Genomic DNA, 16,899 nt, shown 5'->3' with positions numbered 1-16,899 from the left:
AATATCCTGTACTGCTTGCCATATGATTAATCTAGGACAAAGGTTCGGCACAACATCGTGGGCCGAAGGGCCTGTTCTGTGCTGTATTTTTCTATGTTCTATGTTCTAACTGTAAGCAAAGCTTTGAACATATAAACACACATGTATGGAGCAATTGCTGGCATGGGTATTAGGGGACAGGTATAAATAAAGACAATTGTCCAATCTAAGCCAGGTAAGACCATAAGACAAAGGAGCAGAATTAGGTCACTCAACCCATCGAGTCTGCTCCTCCATTCAATCATGGCTGATATTTTTCTCATCCCCATTCTCCTGCCTTCTCCCCATAACCCCTGATCCCCTTATTAATCAAGAACCTATCTATCTCCATCTTAAAGACACTCAGTGATTTGGCATCCACAGCCTTCTGAGGCAAAGAATTCCACAGATTCACCACCCTCTGGCTGAAGAAAGTTCTCCTCATCTGTTTTAAAGGATCGTCGCTTTAGTCTGAGATGGTGTCCTCTGGTTCTAGTTTTTCCTAAAAGTAGAAACATCCTCTCCACGTTCACTCTATCCAGGCCTCGCAGTATCCTGTAAGTTTCAATAAGGTAGCTCCTGTACAAAGTTGCATGATGAGAGGGAACAAATAAGGGCCTGCAAGCCCAGGTAATCCTGGTCACTACAGTCCTAAATGTGTTGAAATTCCTTCTTTGTTGGATTTTGAGGGTCAGCCGGTTTGCAAAGGGCTGCTCCTAATAATGTTGCCTCCTTAGTGGATAAATGATAAATCAGAATAGGCAAATTAGTTAGCATCAACTTTTGAAATATAGGCAAATACGAATTCATAAGCACAAGAGGTCATTGAGCATCCCACCACCCAACCCACCCCTTCCACTGCGCTCACAACCCAACCCCTCCCCCGCACACACCCCAACCCACCCCTCCCCGTACACACCCCAACCCACCCCTCCCCCGTACACACCCCAACCCACCCCCTCCGCCTCTCCCGCGTGCACCCCAATCCACGCTCCCCGTCCCAACACCAACCCACTCCCCAACCATCCACCCCCCCACACCAACCGATTCGCCTCCTCTCCCACCGGTCTTCACATCCTCCGGGCATTCAATAAGATCATTACAGGTCTGCAATTCCATTGCAGTCATCCGTTGTGGTTCAGTATCTCGTATCCAACAAAAATCCATCAGTCCATTTTAAGCTCCAACTTATTAGCTTCTCTTCCTTGCCCATTAATGGTTGCTCTTCAGGCTGCTGGCACAAGGGCAGACAATGGCTTGCTCAAGATTCCAATCAACAGGACTCACTAATCAGTTATACAGTTTATCCTCTTCCTTTCCAAGTGTTACACATTCTAGTTTCTCTTAAACATTCAGAATTGAGCTTTTAAGGGCTCAAGCATTTAAAATGAGAGGATGAGTTCTGAGTTTAATGTCATAAGAACATAAGAACTAGGAACAGGGGTAGGCCATCTGGCGCCTCGAGCCTGCTCCGCCATTCAATGAGATCATGGCTGATCTTTGTGGACTCAGCTCCACTCTCCGGCCCGTACACCATATCCCCAAATCCCTTTATTCTTTAGAAAGGTATCTATCTTTTTCTTAAAAACGTTTAAAGAAGGAGCCTCAACTGCTTCACTGGGCAAGGAATTCCAGAGATTCACAACCCTTTGGGTGAAGAAGTTCCTCCTAAACTCGGTCCTAAATCTACTTCCCCTTATTTTGAGGCTATGCCCCCCTAGTTCTGCTTTCCCTGACCAGTGGAAACAACCTGCCCGCATCTATCCTATCTAGTCCCTTTATAATTTTATATGTTTCAATAAGATCCCCCCCGCATCCTTCTAAACTCCAATGAGTACAGTCCCAGTCTACTCAACCTCTCGTCATAATCTAATCTCCTCAACTCTGGGATCAACCTAGTGAATCTCCTCTGCACGCCCTCCAGTGCCAATATGTCCTTTCTCAGGTAAGGAGACCAAAACTGAACACAATACTCCAGATGTGGCCTCACCAACACCTTATACAATTGCAGCATAACCTCCCTAGTCTTGAACTCCATCCCTCTAGCAATGAAAGACAAAACTCGATTAGCCTTCTTAATCACCTGTTGCACCTGCACACCAACTTTTTGCGACTCGTGCACCAGCACACCCAGGTCCCTCTGCACAGCAGCATGTTTTAACATCTTACCATTTAAATAATAATCCATTCTGCTGTTATTCCTCCCAGAATGGATAGCCTCACACTTGGCAACATTGAATTCCATCTGTCAGACCCTAGCCCATTCACCTAACCTATCCAAATCCTTCTGCAGACTTCCGGTATTCTCTGCACTTTTTGCTTTACCACTCATCTTAGTGTCGTCTGCAAACTTTGACACATTGCACTTGGTCCCCAACTCCAAATCGTCAATGTAAATTGTGAACAACTGCGGGCCCAACACTGATCCTTGAGGGACCCCACTAGTTACAGGTTGCCAACCAGAGAAACACCCATTTATCCCCACTCTCTGCTTTCTGTTAGTTAACCAATCCTCTACCCATGCTACCACTTTACCCTCAATGCCATGCATCTTAAGTTTATGCAGCAACCTTTTGTGTGGCACCTTGTCAAAAGCTTTCTGGAAATCCAGATATACCACATCCATTGGCTCCCCGTTATCTACTGCACTGGTAACGTCCTCAAACAATTCTACCAAATTAGTCAGACACGACCTACCCTTTATGAACCCATGCTGCGTCTGCCCAATGGGACAATTTCCCTCCAGGTGCCCCGCTATTTCCTCCTTAATGATAGATTCCAGCATTTTCCCTACAACCAAAGTTAAGCTTACCGGCCTATAACTACCCGCTTTCTGCCGACCTCCTTTTTTAAACAGTGGTGTCACGTTTGCTACTTTCCAATCCTCTGGGACCACTCCAGAGTCTAGTGAATTTTGATAAATTATCACTAGTGCGTTTACAATTTCCCTAGCCATCTCTTTTAACACTCTGGGATGCATCCCATCAGGGCCAGGAGACTTGTCTACCTTTAGCCCCATTAGCTTGTCCAATACTGCCTCCTTAGTGATTACAATCATCTCAAGGTCCTCACCTATCATATCTTTATTTCCATCAGTCACTGGCATGTTATTTGTGTCTTCCACTGTGAAGACTGATCCAGAAAACCTGTTCAGCTCCTCAGCCATTTCCCCGTCTCCTATTATTAAATCTCCCTTCTCATCTTCCAAAGGACCAATATTTACCTTAACAACTCTTTTTTGTCTTGTATATTTGTAGAGTCCTTGAAGTATAAATAGTTGACTTCAAGTTTTGACATCTGATTTTAGCTACTGCCATTAAATATGGAAGTTTATCCACCACTTTCAGCCCAAAATCAGAATGAGGAATTGCTACTACACTGGTCAAATTTTGACATCAACTCCACTCCCAGATTCTCTCCTAATGAAACAACTCCACAAGGACACGTAGACTTCAACTCATTTATGTAATTTATAAGGCTTCAATTATCAGGCTGTACTGTATGCAAGCTTAATGAGGAAAATTCTTAATTTTTCTGTATTATTGGAATGATTTATGAATGTAAGTTGTTAAGAATGTCTTACAGTTGTCATCTCCAAGTGCCACATACTGTTCTGAAGCTTTAAGAAAGATCACCTAGGAGTGAACTGAAGTTCTAACTAGGATACATTTACACATTTGGGCTCCAGTGAAACTACTTTAGCAGTAGAGAAAAGCCAAACGCTTCTTTTACATGGACATTATTTAAGAGGAAAGGTTGATGGCCTGGATTCTTGTTTGGACTCTATACTAAATCCCAGAGTAAGAAAATTCTCGGGTTAATAACCATATTAGCAAAAAGGACAATCGCTAATTTAAAAAGCATTGCTGCCTATTTAAAAATCAGAGATGGCCCCGGGGGGGAGGGGGGATTTAAAATCACTCAGAGCATGGACTGCAATCAGAAGGGGGCATTCAATATCAGAGTTTTAGTGAGGTACAGCAACAGTTGACAGGAAACTGGTCAAAATGTGGAAGATGGCTACTTGTGGGGAAACTTTGGTAGGTAGAAACCATTGTGTACTGATTCCAGCCCAGTAAGAATGAGACAAATCTTTTGTTTGGCAATGTGTGTTTTGTTTAAATGTTGTTTTATATGCACGTATGCCAATGCACAGGCAGCTTTAAGGAGACACCTTACAAAGTTCACAATCAACCAACAAATTTTCTCCTAAGCTAATTTTATGACCAAGGATATTCTGAACAAATCACAGAGTTTGTAGAATGAGAGAACACAATACAAAGATTTGTGCAGAATACCATTATTGTAGAGAGAAATATCACATTTGTCCATCACTTACAAATAAAGGAGTCAACCTTTTACCTCAAATCCCAGAATTCCTGCCTCCCGTTACCTAACAACAGCATTGCAGCAAAGGTATGGAGAACTTTTACAGTTGCAGACTAGTCAAATGGAACGGGGAGAGGAAATGAGAATTAAACATTTTCCTGAAAAAAAATTCTACTTCTGTAAATGTGAAGCTACGCTTGAAGCAGAGAAAGCTTAGGTGGCTGGAGGTGGGGAAGCACTCCCGAATCTCCTTACCAACAAGCAGTGCTGGAAAGGCACTTACTGCCTGTATTCGGATCAACTCACCTCAATTCTTGGGACAGGTGCAATCTAAAAGTCTTACATTTTAGGGCATGAAGGTGCATTAACATTTAAATAACTGAACCATAGATTTGAGCCAGGGAAGCACGATGGAAATTTTCGGAGATGGGAGGAGAAAGGAATTAGGCCACTAACATTTAAATAACTGATCCATCCTCTCAAGAATACATTTATGGAATGGCATGAAATGTTTTGGACAATCATGAAAAGCGAACTGATCGACTAGTCCTTCAGTGAGTGAAACCTGTCACTCTTACCTGCCCGCTGGACAGGCCACATCATCCGGATACCTGCCATGAGATTCCCGAAACAAATGCTCTACTCGGAGCTCTGACACAGCAAGCAAGCCACAGGAGGGCAGAGGAAATGCTTCAAGGGAACCCTGAAAACCCCCTCAAAAAAAGTGCAACATCCTCGCCAACACTGGGAATTCATGGCCCAAAACCGCCTGAAGGTGAGGAAAAACATCAGGGTAGGAGTTGAACACCTCGAGTCTCATCGCCAAGAGGAAGCTGAAGCCAAGCGTCGACAGTGAAAGGAACGCGTGGCAACCCAGGCACCCGTTCCCTAACCACCATCTGCCCCACCTGGGACAGACACTGCAGACCGTGCATTAGACTCCGCAGTCACCCGAAAACTCATTTTTAATATGGAAGAATGTCATCCTCGATTCAGAGGGACTGCCGAACAGGATCCTGTCACTCTTGCCTTAGCCTAAATGTGTCAGTCTTGCTGTGTGCAAATTTGTCGCCACAGACCCTTACATTACTAATAATCTTTATTATTGTCACAAGTAGGCATACATTGACACTGCAATGAAGTCGGCGCCTGTTCGGGTACAAAGAGGGAGAATTCAGAATGTCCAATTCACCGAACACGCACGTCATTCGGGACTTGTGGGAAGATATCGGAGCACCCGGAGGAAACTCACGCAGGCACTGAGAGAACGTGCAGACTGCGCACAGACAATGGCCGGGAATCAAATGTGGGACCCTGGTGCTATGAAGCAATAGTGCTAACCATTGTGCTACCATGCAGCCCTATGGTACGCTACAATGGTAACTACACTTAAAAAAGCACTCCGATCTTCTTGGGTCATGAAAGCACATTATGAATGTAAATTATTTATTTTGTATGTATGTAAAGTTCCATATTACATAGCTAGCTCTTCGTGCCAAGAGCTTGAAATAAATTCTGCCTTGATGGTGTCACACAAACTACCAAAAGAAAACACCTCTGGATGGGCGGGAGGGTGATACAAGAAGTGGAGAGCAAACTGGGGGTAGAGGGTGGAAAGAGCAACAAAGAAACTTCAAAATTAAAAGTATCTACAGCTTTAAGAGGCAGCAGTCAACACCCCACTCTTTACTGCGTGGGTTAGTCAACATAACTTCTAAATTAAGAGATTTTAGGAGAGAAAAAAAGTATTGTGATTAAACATAGTTGTTTTTGTGCATCAATGGCAATCCTGAACTCCAAGGTAGGAAAGGTGGCAGGTCTGAGGAGATTGGAGTGGGAGGGGGGGTAGAGAGAAACGCCATCTATGAGGAGGAAAGGAGTCTTACATTCACATGCATTTTCGGCAAGCAGAGAAACGCTACAATAGTGATAAAAGGCCTCCGAGACCCTCCCCAGTGCAATCAATGCTGATGCTCAAAAATACTTACTGAAAGATTCAAGAAACACGGGCTCAGTGCCAAGCAAACCAAAGTGGCCTGATTGGGCTGCAAGTCTAATCCTATACAGAGAGTGGTCTAGGGTAGGTTGCATAGCGCCTGGCCCGTATTTACTACCCACTCATGAAACCCCAGCCAACCTTTAGCAGAATATTAGAAAAGGGCGCAAACATTCTTTCATCAAGGGAGAAGTTAGCAGCACAAACAAAATCTGTTTTTAAACTGAAAATGTGATTGTAATAATTCATGCACAGAGGATATCTTTAAATGATTCATGAGCCCAGGCACATAAAAGGATATCAGTGTAATCAAGGAATGTTTCACTATTCACTACCCTGGGCAGAAATGGACACCGGAATCTTAGCCATCTCCTACATAGAGCAGCATAAACAGAGCTCCCAGCCAAGTGAAACATTATAACCCCCGAGAAGCTATGTTGTGAATGGTGGGAATTATCCTTTAAACCCATTCATAATACCCTCGAGACTGAAATGTAGAAGAGCCAGTCACGAGTTGAAAGACACTGCCCGCCAATTGAAGTAAATGCGCAACAGACAAGATAGTGTTTACCTACTGATAGCACACAGTGCACGCTGCAGTCTGTACAAAATGGAAGCGTTTCTATTCCATAAATGAAAAAACACCCAGATGTGTCATCCCACAGTTGATAATAGATACCGACTGCAGATTTCAGGCTTTGCAATAAACTATCCCTCGGGCAACAGAAAGATCACATCAAACAACCTATAACAAGCAACCTTAGAACAAGCAATCATCTGGCCTTTAAATTTGTCCTTTTTAACTCTTAAATGAGTTAACAGCTGAAGTTATTTCAAGCAACTCGGACACTGTTCATTTCTTGTGCTTGCTTTCTCTCTCTCTCGCTCCCTCTGTCTCTCTTTCCTCCCCCCCCCCCCCCCCCACCCCTTGCCCTTCAGCCTCTAAAAGCTCTCATTCCTCCTAGAGCACCATCCTTTCTGTTCATAGGCTTGTTTCAGTAAGCCTATACCATGATGTGACAATTTACTCTATTTGGCTTTTTCTTTCCTGGGCATTGTAAATCATTCAAATTTTCTCCTGTCATTTTTTCAAGACAAAATTGAGGCCGCTCCCATCTCAGCTCTTTTGCATCATTCAGCTGCAGCTCAGTGAATAGCTCACTCACCTCAGGGTCAGAAGTTGTGGCAGGTTCAAGGTCACTCCAGAAGCAAGCAAAAACAAAATCCAGGCTGGCATTCCAGTGAAGCGCAAAAAGAGCAGTTCACTATCATCAGAGATCATTGAAGCCTTACAGCACAGGAGGCAGACATTCGGCCCATCAATTACAAGCTAACTCTCTGTAGTGCAATCCAGTCAATCCTATTCCCCTGCGGTCCCCAAAACTCTGCAAGTTTCTTTCCCTCTCAAGTGCCCATCCAATTTCTTTCCAGAAGCACTGGTCATTAACATAGATTAACATAGAATTTACAGTGCAGAAGGAGGCCATTCGGCCCATCGAGACTGCACCGGCTCTTGGAAAGAGCACCCTGCCCAAGGTCAACACCTCCACCCGATCCCCATAACCCAGTAACCCCACCCAACACTAAGGGCAATTTTGAACACTAAGGGCAATTTTGAACACTAAGGGCAATTTATCATGGCCAATCCACCTAACCTGCACATCTTTGGACTGCGGGAGGAAACCGGAGCACCCGGAGGAAACCCACGCACACACGGGGAGGATGTGCAGACTCCGCACAGACAGTGACCCAAGCCGGAATCGAACCTGGGACCCTGGAGCTGTGAAGCAATTGTGCTATCCACAATGCTACCGTGTTGCCATCTCCCCTTCCACCACCCTGGTAGGCAATGCGTTGCAGGCCATTACTGTTCGCTATCTAGAATGATTCTTCCTCACATTCCCTGCATTTCTTGTCCCAAGCCTAAAGTCTATGCCCCCCAGTCTTATAATAATCTTTATTAGTGTCACATGTAGGCTTACATTAACACTGCAATGAAGTTACTGTGTAAAGCCCCTAGTCGCCACACTCCGGCGCCTGTTCGGGTACACAGAGAGAAAATGCAGAATGTCCAATTCACCTAACAAGCATGTCTTTTGGGACTTGTGGGAAGAAACCGGAGCTTCCGGTGGAAACCCAATGCAGACACAGGGAGAACATGCAGATTCCACAGACAGTGACCCAAGCCGGGAATCGGACCCAGGTCCCAGGTGCTGTGAAGCAACAGTGCTAACCACTGTGCTACTGTGCCGCCCGACCTTTGCACCATCAGCTAATGGAAACAGCTTTTCTTTGTCTCACGTAATTAAAGCTGTCATAATTTTACACACCACCATCAAATACTTTGCTCCATGGAGAACAACCCCAACACATCACATAAGCTTGCTACCCTCACATTGATTCTGACTGCACCTCCCGCTGCCTCAGGAAGGCAGACAGCATTGTCAAAGACCCCTCCCATCCAGGCATGGCCTTCTTCCAGACCCTTCCATCGGGCAGAAGGAACAGAAGTCTGAAGGTCCGCACATCCAGACATAGGAATAGCTTCTTCCCCACAGCTACAAGACTCCTCAACGACTCCCCCTCAAGACTGATCTGTTCCCTGTAAGAACACTATTCACGACGCCCGATGCTGCTCTTGCTCACGTATTTGCTTTGTTTGGCCCCTTGTTCCGCACTGTAACCAATCACAATTTGTCGATGTACCATTTGTCAATGTACTCTGTTGATTATTCTGTTTGTTTACTATGTGCATACTGTGTACGTTCTCTTGGCCGCAGAAAAATACTTTTCACTGTACTTCAGCATGTGACAATAAAATAAAATAAAATAAACTTCTCTAACCTAACTCTAGCTAAATTCCCTTATCCCAGTAAATCTCCTCTGCTCTCTCTCCAGGCCCCTCAACATCCTTAGGTGCAGCTTTTCAGATCGGATGCTAAACTGCGACCCATCTAATAATAATAATAATCGCTTATTGTCACAAGTAGGCTTCAGCGAAGTTACTGTGAAATACGGGAATTGAACCCGTGCTGCTGCCTTGTTCTGCAATACAAGCCAGCTGTTTATGCCATTGTGCTAAACCAGCCCCTTTTTGGGGCTAACCACTGGGTTAGCACTTCCCCCTTACAGCAGCAGGGACCCGGATTCAATTCTGGCCTCGGATGACCGTCTGTGTGGTGTTTGCACGTTCTCCCCGTGACTGCGTGTGTTTCCTCCGGGTGCTCCGGTTTCCTTCCGCAGTCCGAAGATGTGCAGGTTAGGTGGGGTTCCAGGGCTATGGCGGGCGGGGGGGGGGGGGGGGGGGGGGGGGGGGGGGGGGGGTCCTGGGTTGGCTACTCTTGGTGCAGACTCAATGGGCCAAATGGCCTTCTGTAGGGATTCTATGGATCTGCTCCCTCACGTGGCTGTAAAGGAACACTATTGTATCGAGAATGCCCCTCAGTGGCATTATCAAATCTCTCCCTCAACCAACATCAAAAGAGATGCCACTGCTATTTTTGGAAACTTGGCATGGTGGACATAGTTACTAATGTAGTGTAGAAACAAACTTCCAAAAGTGTTTCATTGCCTGGAAAGTACTTTTGAGACATCATGAAAGGTGCCATTGCTACAATTCTGAGGTTTAAGATTAATATGCTTGAGGACTTTGGACCGAATCGTACCATATTTTTCCAAAGTGTCCGGCTCAAGACTGGAAACCGGCGTGTCGTTCTCCAGCTCCCCTGACCTGTCCTCACTCCAGATCTTCAACCTCGGAGTAAAAGAATGAGTGGGTGTTTTTTTTTTTTTGCCATCAGTCGGGTGGGGCAGTGCCTGATAAGAGCTGGCAACGCCGGCTCCACAGAGATCGGAGTGGCATCATTAAAGGGCATCCAGACCTAAACACCAACTTCACACACACACCCCCACCCCAATCATTGGGATCTCTCTTTCTCCCCCACACAATCATCAGGAACTCTCCCACCACTCACACCATCATTGGGATCTCTTCCCCACCCCCCCTCCCCCAACAGCCACACAATCAATAGGGATCTCTCTCACTGCCCCCCTCCTCCCCCATACATTCATTCGGGATCTCTCCCATCCTCCCTCATACAATCCATTGGGATCACTCGCACTCCCTCCTCCCCCTCCCACACAATCCATCGGGATCACTCCCACCACCCTCCTCCCCCTCCCACACAATCCATTGGGATCTCTTCCTTTCCCCACCCCCCTCCCCCCACACAATCAATCGGAATCTCTCTCTCACACACCCTTTCCCCCATACAATCAATCATCAGGATCTCCAACTGCAACCCCCCCCCCCCCCCTGCTCCCTCCACGTAATCATTGGGATCTCTCTCTCTCTCCCCCGCCTCCCACACAATCATTGAGATCTGTCTCTTCCCTTCCCCCCCCCCCCTCCCCCACTCACCTAATCATCAGGATCTCTCAACAGCAACCATCCCTCCTGCCCAACAATCAATCCTCCTCCGCGTAATCATTGGGATTTCTTTCTCTCCCCACCCCTCACACAATCATCGAGATCTCTCACCTCCCCACCCCACCCAATCATCAGGATCTCTCATCAACCCCCTCCCACACAATTAGGATCTCCCACCACCACACAATGATCTGCATCTCTCTCCCTCCCCTGCACAGTCATTGGGATCTCCCGCCCCACAGTCATTGGGATCTCTCACTCTCTTCCCCCAGCCCATCATCAGCTGGGGCAGCACAGTAGCATTGTGAGTAGCACAATTGCTTCACAGTTCCAGGGTCCCAGGTTCGATTCCGGCTTGGGTTACTGTCTGTGTGGAGTCTGCACGTTCTCCCAGTGTGTGCGTGGGTTTCCTCCGGGTGCTCCGGTTTCCTCCCACAGTCCAAAGATGTGCAGGTTAGGTGGCTTGGTCATGATAAATTGCCCTTAGTGTTGGGTGGGGTTACTGGGATAGGGTGGAGGTGTTGACCTTGGGTAGGGTGCTCTTTGCAAGAGCCGGTGCAGACTCGATGGGCCGAATGGCCTCCTTCTGCACTGTAAATTCTATGATAATCAGGATCTCTCTCCCCACTGAATTTATCCAGTGTTTCTGTTTTTATTTTGCCCATTCCTGGTATTAGTCTAATTAACCTTCTCTGAACAACTGCTAACGTTTTTACATCTGTAAATTGTTAAAGATAAGAAAACTAATTGATTTGAGACAGGAACATAGTATTTACACTTGGGGGTAATGACAGCTGTTACTAAACCTACAATGGGTAGACCTGGTGTCTCCCAAAGTCCCAGAAAGATGGAATCGATATCAAGGTGTAAACAGTTGTGCTATCACCTATATCTTTACTTCTAAGGTGCAAGGAGTGTTGGGATCAGAGATAACTGCTTATCTTTTCTGTTTGGACTTAAAATGAATGTGTTTCCCATTGTCCTGGGGAAGAGGATGAGGTATACATTTTCAGATTAGGTTACAGGCTTCTTTATAAACACAGACAGGTCTTGGGTAGTTTGCAGCCAACTGAGAGGCAGAGAGCAAGAACAAAATAGAATGAAATAGGCCCGCACATTAAATACAGAAAATGCTGACTCTATCGTTCATCACACAGAACACAGGCTCATGCTCATGCTCAGTTTGAAGAACGAGTTCGTGCAGTGTTGAGAGACTGGAAGATTTGCCTAACATGGGGCTAAAGAAAGATACAATACAAGTCTTATAGTGAGAGACTGTTGTGAGTTTAGGAGCTACCTGGCTCGTAAATTAGGACGGTAGCAGCCCACAGGAAGCCACAGTGAATTGTTTGCTTGGAGACTTCTAATTCTGGGAAGAATGAAAAGTAACAAGAAACAATTTATTTCTATAGTTTAAAATATAAGCTCCCTACACAAGAAAATGGTGTTTAGTCAATAGTGTTTTTTCAATCAATTTGATGTTAACATTTCAGATCTGTGACTTTCTGTCACATTAAAAGTTAGCTAGTTCTCTCATGCTGCTACGTGACTGCACTGGTCATTTTCAAATAATCCCTGAACTACACTCCTTTGAGGCATCACCATTCTCACTGGTGTTCAGCACTGAAAACAGATTTGAACATCACACTCCCAGAGGATCCCTGCTTTGTTTGACCTCTCCTGCTTGGCTACCTACTTACTGTCCTCCTGGATGAATAACAAACATTGACCTTACTGACATAATTCTGGCATTGTTTAATCAGATGGTCAACTCTTGTTTAAAAAGTCAAGCCAAGCTGGGGGCTAGCAATATTTGGAGTAGTGGACGAACCGGGAGTGCAGGAGGCGAAAGAGGCCGGCATTCTGGCCTTTGCGTCCCTAGTAGCCCGGCGAAGGATCTTGGTAATGTGGAAGGAGGCGAAGCCCCCCAGCCTGGAGGCCTGGATAAATGATATGGCTGGGTTCATAAAGTTGGAGAGGATTAAGTTCGCCTTGAGAGGGTCTGCGCAGGGGTTCTACAGGCGGTGGCAACCGTTCCTAGACTATCTCGCGGAGCGTTAGAGGAAGGTCGGTCAGCAGCAGCAGCAGCAACCTTGGGGGGGGGGAAGAGACGTCGGGGGGGGGGGGGGGGGGGGGGGGAGAGACGACTGCCTGGGACCCGGGTGGATGAGCAAGAGATAACGTGAAGGGTTGGGGAAACTGGCACGTACGGGTGAGGGCCAGTGTACAAAGCTGTGTAAATATATCATTTTGCCATGTATATATCTTGCTCTGCGCGATTTCTCGTTTTTTTTTTTGTTACGAGGGGGGGGGGGGTTATTGTTTGTAAGGGAGAAAAATTGTGTTAAAAAACTTTAATAAATATATATATTTTTTAAAACTCTTGTTTAAAAAGAGAGTTCAAGATAATTCAGATGTGATGATGCAATTTTGACTGCACAATTCTTGAAGGAAGACTATGGATATATCAGATCTCTTGGCCATAATGTTTTGGCACTGGGAACAACAGTGCCTGGGGCTGGTTTAGCTCAGTGGGTTAAACATCTGGCTTGTGAAGACCAGCAGCACGGGTTCAATTCCCGTACCGGCCTCCCCGAACAGGCGCCGGAATGTGGCGACTAGGGGCTTTTCACAGTAACTTCATTGAAGCCTACTTGTGACAATAAGCGATTATTATTGTTACAGATCAAGGGGATAAGGAAGCTCATGTGTTCTTGGTTTGTGGGAGATTAGTTAGGCTCAGGAATAGGTGGAAGTTTGCGAGAAGGCCCTGCACACTGTCAATTGGAACACAACCCTTTTGCGGTTGCCATGCTTGGGTAGATTGTGCTGAGTGAATGGGTCTCAGCTTGCGAGCAATCTCCCCAGTTCCCAGCAACAGGGGCTGGTTTAGCACACTGGGCTAAATAGCTGGCTTTTAAAGTAGACCAAGGCAGGCCAGCAGCACGGTTCAATTCCCGTATCAGCCTCCCCGAACAGGCGCCAGAATATGGTGACATGGGGCTTTTCACAGTAACTTCATTTGAAGCCTACTTGTGACAATAAGCAATTTTCATTTCATTTTTTCATTTCCATCAGACAAGGCCAAACACCACGCATTCTAAAATCAGAATATACCCAGAATCCTTCAGCCACATGCCTTTTGTGGCAAACACTGCACTTCAAAGAATACCAAAATGCTAGTGACCTAAATTGCGTGAAATAGCAGAAGCTCCACTCCACTACCCAAAGTCTGCTACAAGTCTGACATACCAAAGTGATTTCATGAAACAAATACAACTTAACCAAAGCAGGGTACTGTAGCAAGTAGATATTAGAATAGTATCACTCTCCATGTTAAACATTTGTCAAATCTCCTGTATCACAACCCTCAACGAGTTTTAAAATTGCATACACCCCCATCAAAAGAAAAGGACTGATACAAAAAGCCAATTATATCCAGTAACACAGTTGCTCATATCATATTTATCAAATAAAACAGATTTACTCATCTTGCTCTCGTACTTTAGTCATAGAATCCTAAGCCTGCATTCTCCTCGCCTGAGAAACAGCCACATCTGCACCTTTAAGAGCCAATATTTCTGTATAATAGGTCATGTAAAACTGCACAGCCAGCGACATCTATGAGGACGGATGGCTTCACACACAGATGAAAAGTTACTTCTACTGAAAATACAAGGAAACCAAATTGTAGTATGTGTACGTGGGTGTTTTGAGGACCTGACCCAACTCAGTGCTGGTGCTCTGGCAGTTTAACAGCCTGTCGACACATTGTCTGGGTTCAAAACATTCAAAGCACTGGAGGGTGCCAGTGGAACTCAGTCCCAGCAAGGAATAAATGTATTTGGGAGGGAAGAGAAAACAATGCCATGGAAAAGCATTTTTTAATTAAAAAGTAGGTCAATCAAAATGAGGTAACAGAAGTGCCAAGATTCAGATACAAATCACCAAATCTGCTACTAATTCAAACTGCTTAAGAGTCTCTAGGACCCACCTGAACAACTTTTAGATATCCCAGAAGAAACAGATGTTTCTGGACCCGATATCTCAGGTTAACGGAAACGCTTGCAATATCCAGCCTACCCTGTCACATAATATGAATAAAGCACAGTCAACCCTAATGACAGCTGCACCATCACTATTCTCCCTCCACCAGCCCTTTTGTACCCAACCAAAGATAACACTATCGAACACACTGGTTTTCAGTTCAAGGAAAAATAAAAGAATGCTGGAAACTAATTTCAGATGTTGACTTCACCACATCAGCAACTTCAGGTCTGAACCACTGCTCCCATTTCCTCTCGGGCAGCAGCTCCTGGCACTGAAGACTGGCGGCACCAGAGCGAATGGAGCGGAGGAGATGTGGACCCCGTACCTGCATACAGCCAGTGAGATATAGGGGAGACGGTGGCGGAGTGGTAATGTCAGTGGACCCGTAATCCAGAGGCCCAGGCTAATGTTCTGGGAACAGGGACGATCAGAGGAGGGCACTAAATGCTGGCCTAGCCAGTGACATTCACAGCCATTCAACAAATACATTTTGAAAATGGCTTCAAATTCCATTTGGCAGCCGTTAGAATTTAAATTCAATTCATAATCTGGAATTTATAGTTACCATCAGCAATGGTGAGCATGACAACCATCAACAATTTCCTTTAAGGGAAAGAATTCTCCCATTCTTACTGGTCTGGCCTATATGTGACTCCAGATACACAGCAATGCGGTTGACTTTTTACTGCCCTCTGAAGTGGCCTGATAGGCCACTCAGTTCAAGGACAATTAGAAATAGGCAACAAATGCTGGCCTTCCCTGTGTTGCCAACATCCCATGAAAGAACAAAGAAAGCAAAATAGGTAATACATAGTCCTGGGATCTACCCGCCTTTCATCCACCGCATTCCCAGGAAAGATTTCCCACGGACCTCTGTCCCACTCAAAACACTAAAACTCCTGTGGTCTGGACCCATCTTTTTCTCTATACTTGTCCCTTTGCCGCTCTTTAACTTGCATCGTTATCACTTACGCCATTTTGTCAGCCCTGCTATCCAGCCGATAACAAACTTCCCCTATTGTCCTCTTCCTGACAACTTTTCAGTTCTGCTGGGTTCATGAATCTGAAACGTTAACTCCATTCCCCTCTCCACAGATGCTGCCTGATCTGCTAAGCGTCTCCAGCACGGTCTGATTTTACGATGCAACTTGCCTAACTCGGTCACTGCATACCAGCTGCTAACCAAACAGACCCTCCCATCCACCCGGCAGATCTTTCAAAGTTTACTTATTCCAGTGACATTTGTGAAATTCCAAACAACGGGAGAAGGGACTTAAGATTATGGGTTTGTGAAAGGTCAGTGTTCACTGCCCACTGCTCAACTTCCCGAAAACCATCACTTTCAACTACAAAGAAAGCTTGATTTTTTGCAAACTTGAACATAACATAATCCGGTGCATATTCCTCATGCTTGGTGTTAGTTTGTAACCAAGAGATTTTTTAAAATAATGTTGCATGTCTTACATTTGGAAACAACATTGCCATCAGTCCAAAACCCTGTTTATTGGAGTGCAACAATGTAATCCTAAGTGTTTTGCTCCAACTTTTATCAATCTAAACTTCCATGAAGGAGAGGGTTTGAAAACAGACGTTGGACAGACACTGGTGTGTGGCATAGTTCACTTACAATGAAACCCAAGCTCTGCCGGAATCTGAAGAGCATATTAAACTGGGCACCCGAGCTGCAGAGTTTTTTTCTTTGTTATAACAGGTGTCTTATTTCCCCCCCCCCACCCCGCAACAAAAATAGCAACAGCAGAAAGGCACCAATTTAAGAGGACCTGATGCAGTCAGTAATGCCAGTGAAATAAAAATAAAAATACAAGGAATTTCTTCAAGTCAGACACATTTACACGATGTTACCACTTAAGGCACTCCCAAGGTTTTGCTCTATTACCTTGTGATTGCTCCAAGTTCATCATCCTCGAGGAAATAGTTTCCCCGATACTTATTCTAAATTTAAATTAATTATATCCTGCAGCCCCACTTTCCTGCTCTACTTTGAAGTAACAATCTGCATTCACCTCATCTACACCACTGTCTATTATCTAAGGGTATAGTGAATTGATCCAGTTCA

At 45.3% G+C, this 16,899-nt stretch overlaps 1 protein-coding gene across 5 annotated transcripts in view; it reads right to left on the bottom strand.

Annotated features, from left to right (window-relative positions):
* The window catches only part of zzz3 (zinc finger, ZZ-type containing 3), a 167,523-nt gene that overhangs the window by 128,229 nt on the left and 22,395 nt on the right, over window positions 1–16,899 (bottom strand). The window lies entirely within an intron of this gene.

This window comes from Scyliorhinus torazame, chromosome 7 (genome assembly GCF_047496885.1).
Source record: "Scyliorhinus torazame isolate Kashiwa2021f chromosome 7, sScyTor2.1, whole genome shotgun sequence".
Taxonomy (NCBI): Eukaryota; Metazoa; Chordata; class Chondrichthyes; order Carcharhiniformes; family Scyliorhinidae; genus Scyliorhinus; species Scyliorhinus torazame.
This window is presented reverse-complemented; position numbering and strand designations above follow the sequence as displayed.